Below are 4380 nucleotides of genomic sequence, written 5' to 3'. Positions count from 1 at the left end.
GGTCTGTTGAGAGTCTTCCCCCCACCCCCTGACCCAACTCACCACCAGATGGTGATCAGTTGACAGCTCCACCCCTCTCTTCACCCAAGTGTCCAAAACATACGGCCTCAGATCAGATGAAGCGATTATAAAATCGATCATTGACCTTCGGCCTAGGGTGCTATGGTACCAAGTACACTTCTGAGCATCCCTATGTTCGAACATGGTGTTCGTTATAGACAATCCATGACTAGCACAGAAGTCCAACAACAAACAACCACTCTGGTTTAGATTAGGGAGGCCGTTCCTCCCAATCACGCCTCTCCATGTGTCTCCATCATCGCCCACGTGCGCGTTGAAGTCCCCCAGCAGAACAATGGAGTCCCCCACTGGAGCCCCATGCAGGACTCCACTCAAGGTCTCAAAGAAGGCAGAATACTCCAAACTCCTGTTTGGTGCATATGCACAAACAATAGTCAGGGTTTTCCCCCCCACAACACGCAGGCGTAGGGAGGCGACCCTCTCGTCCACCGGGGTAAACTCCAATGTAGCGGTGCTCAGCCGGGGGCTTGTGAGTATCCCCACACCCGCCCGGTGCCTCACACCCTGGGCAACTCCGGAGAAGAAAAGAGTCCAACCCCTATCCAGGAGTATGGTTCCAGAACCGAGACTGTGTGTAGAGGTAAGCCCCACCAGATCTAACCGGTAGCGCTCCACACCAGTTCCGGCTCCTTCCCCCACAGAGAGGTGACATTCCACGTCCCCAGAGCCAGCGTCTGCTGCCCGGGTCTGGTCCGTCGAGGCCCCTGACCTTCACTGCCACCCGTGTGACAACGCACCCGACCCCAGCGGTTCCTACCACACACTGCATGAAAAGTGGGATTTTCGTCAGTATGCGGCACTGTAGATTGTCGTGGAACTTCAGGTTTACGACTGCACACGGCAATTTACAGGCAACACCAAAAACTGCCGTAAATTGTCGGAAATTGACGTGGGCCTTCCTTGGCAGTTGTCCCCCCATGACCTCCCCTCCCTCTAATTCTAGGTGAGGCTTTCACATGTAAATGAAAATGCTGTGAGCTATACAAATGCAAATCATGGTAGCAGCAGGGGGAGTTTTACCCCAGATGACATTTTTCTAAAAGGTATTAACTTAATTTTAAGAAAATCTCTTAAAATAGATCAGACTCAGTATAGCCTAATTGTAGACTCTTCAATTTTAGCTTGAATTGATTTATTTAATGAAAGTATGCTGGATTAATTACTTTGTATGTCATTAGCAATGACCAATGTTATGTAAAAAAGATACACAAAATAATTTATTTCAACAATTAGTTTTACAGGCTTTGCCACAAAGGTAAAATGTACAGTCCATGATTCATTCCCAGTCTCCTCGAGCTCAACCACTCTGCATAGTGACATGACTACAGTCTTTGGTCTTGCTCATCCAACATTGTCTGGTGGAATGGAGACAGAGGCTCCACTGGACAGTTTTCTAAGAGAAGTCTTTCTGCTGACACCAAAACACTGGGCTTCACATAAAGCATATCAGCTTTGTCATTGCATGACAAGGTCCCAACCATTTGTCTTCTTAAAATACTGGCAAATTCAGCACCATATTCACATGTCCATGGCATATGAAGCTGTTGGCTCTGCTGAAATGGCCTCATAATCCAGACTTCAATTGTCCTATTATTAAGCTTTCCCAGTAATCCATTATAACTCACTGTAATTCACCTCCACACCAGTATGTGCGCTGTTCGCACCCTGCTGGTTAATCTGCTCCACGGTCTCTCTCTATCATTCTGCCCCGCCCCCTACCCCCGTCCTCACTGCTTCCATTTAAAAAAAATCGGCGGGACATGGGAGATTAGTGATGGGACAACCGACTCTTTTACATGAGTCGGTTCAACCGGACGGTTGTTGGTTGGCCTACTGAGTTAATAGATTCGGTCACCGGTTTGCGTGCCCTCAGCGGCGGGGGCGGGTGGGTGATCGCGTTTAACTTTACATAACTATCAATATAACATTACGTGTATTTGTATGTGATATAGGCCTAATACTTTCCCCTTAATGTATCCTATGAATTTCCATGAACACAATTCTAAAATGCACGAGACATAAAGGCTTCTGCTATCGGTTGATAACTCAAACTTGCCGAGAACCTAGACACCCGTTTGATTACATGACTCATGCATTAGCCACGGTTACGGTCTTGTTCAGTAGTCTGGTGCATGGTCTCCTGGTGACAGCCTACCTATCATGTAACAAACATTTAACTTAACATAACTACTAAGATAACTATGACGTGCATTTCTATGTGATATCCATCAATAATGTAATCTATTAATTTGTATGTACACAATCATCTAAGATGCACGAGAAATAAAGGCTTCTGCTATCGGTTGATAAGTCAAACTTGCCGAGAACCTAGACACTCGTTTGATTACATTAGACTGGAGCGGCGGGCCGGTTGCACGGTTACATTAGACTCATGCAGTAGCCTACCCTCGGTTACGGTCCTTACGGTCTCGTTCAGTAGCCTGGTGCGCGGTCTCCTTGTGACAGCCTAGCCTAGCTACCACGTAGCAACATTCACTTCTCTAACATTTAACTTAACATAACTACCAAAATAACATTCGCGTATTTGTATGTGATGTTCTGTACTTCCCCATCGATAATGTGTGAATTGCCGTGAACACAATCCTCTAAGATGCACCAGAAACAAGGCTTGGTTAATAACTCAAACTTCCCGAGAACCAAGACACCGCTTGATTACATTAGACTCGAGTGGCCGGCAGGTTGCACGGTTACATTAGAGTCGAGAGGGCCGGCAGGTTGCACGGTTACATTCGGTCTCGTTCGGGTCTAGGCATTAGTAGCTTATTTCCTGATTGATTCTAGCACCACCACTCCAGTCCAGTGGAGGCGCGAATGAGCTAGATTACAACACACACAGCAGCAGAAGAATACCAGCTACACAACGGCCAACCATTGACATATATATAATGCCAACGGCACGAATGAAGTAAAATAAAAAAAACAGGAGTGAGTCGGTTCATTGACGTATGGCACTCGATTCTCCCGGCTCAGTCACACGAGTCGGGTTAATTAACCGGCTCTTCGGTCAGTTCGTCAACACTATGGGAGATGAGTCTAAGAGTTGGAGCAAAAACTTCCGAAATATGGGAATATTTCAGGCCAACTGTTAAAAGAGTTGTCTTTACACTCTGTCAAACTTCACTCGGAAACACACAGGAGTTGTTCAAGACGTTTGGAGCGTTTTTTTTCTCTCCTCCGGGGCTCCAAAGATGCGCTCACAGAAAAGAAGAAGTCAACGTAAGTATATGATTATTAATGAAACGGCGAGCTAGTCTGTACTGTTTATTAACTCTTGATCGTACAGTGACTGTCTTTGGATGTTAAACAGGCTACTTAGACTTGGCAGTAATGTTTTAAACCCCACCAAGTTTAAACGCGAGCAGCACAGAGCTGTGGCTGCTTTCAGCGCCATTCATTACAGAGCTGAGCGGGTGAGTTGCTTTATAAAAGTATATTTTTTTTATCTCGTAATTTTCAGAAAGCAGTTGCCGTCTTCACAACTCGGAGACAAACTGTAGCAGGTGCTACGAACCGGAGCAAGGGTAAGATTTAAAGAATATGCTTTCATTGAATGAACTTCATTAATTCTTCTGTATAAGGACATAGATACGTTAATAGATACCGATCTTAACCATAGTTTTTTTTGTTTTTTTACAGACTAACCTCGCTTCATAACGAGGCTGTGACCTATATTTGCTCGGAGCTGTCTGCAAGTCCAGATTTACATGACGCTGATAATGACGCCATTGTGTGTAAGTAATTTTTACTTTTTCATCTTTCCATGTTTAATTTTTTAATTTTACTGTGACTTGTGTTTTTTATTCATACCACTCTCATTTCATTGTTTTCCAGCTGCCTGTAAGACATATTACCAGACAGCAGCAGGAGCTTCAGCTAGAAACAACCAGATGTGGCATCGCGGGCAGAAGCTGAGAAGAGTTCAGCTCGGAGTCGGTCGAGAAGAAAAGAGGGTAAGATTAGATCCGTTTGGTCAATGTGAATATTTTTCAGGTGCATTCATAGGTGTGTTGTGGCCAGTGTTTGGAATAAAGGCGTTTAAAAGAACGGCGTTAGGTAACAACGTTATTTTTTCAGTAACGGGGTAATCTAACTAATTATTTTTCCCGTCGTTACAACGCCGTTAACGTTACTGGACGTTAAATGCGGTGCGTTACTATGCATTGATTGAATAAACTGTGTAATCCGAACGCACCCCTGGCTCACAGCTAGTGAGGAGGTGGTTAATAACGAGGTAAGCGATTATGATTGGCTAAGGCAGAGTCATGTTTCATGGTAGCC

At 45.0% G+C, this 4380-nt stretch overlaps 1 long non-coding RNA gene across 1 annotated transcript; it reads left to right on the top strand.

The window, feature by feature from the left end:
• The first annotated feature begins 3419 nt into the window (after window positions 1–3419).
• LOC114566719 (uncharacterized) lies at window positions 3420–3970 on the top strand. The gene is made up of 3 exons (XR_003694090.1): window positions 3420–3623; window positions 3739–3833; window positions 3934–3970. It is a non-coding gene; the product is annotated as an uncharacterized LOC114566719 (long non-coding RNA).
• Window positions 3971–4380: the final 410 nt, after the last annotated feature.

Source organism: Perca flavescens, chromosome 13, assembly GCF_004354835.1.
Source record: "Perca flavescens isolate YP-PL-M2 chromosome 13, PFLA_1.0, whole genome shotgun sequence".
Classification (NCBI taxonomy): domain Eukaryota; kingdom Metazoa; phylum Chordata; class Actinopteri; order Perciformes; family Percidae; genus Perca; species Perca flavescens.
Note: the sequence above shows the minus strand (reverse complement) of the source record. Positions and strands in the feature narration are given on the sequence as shown.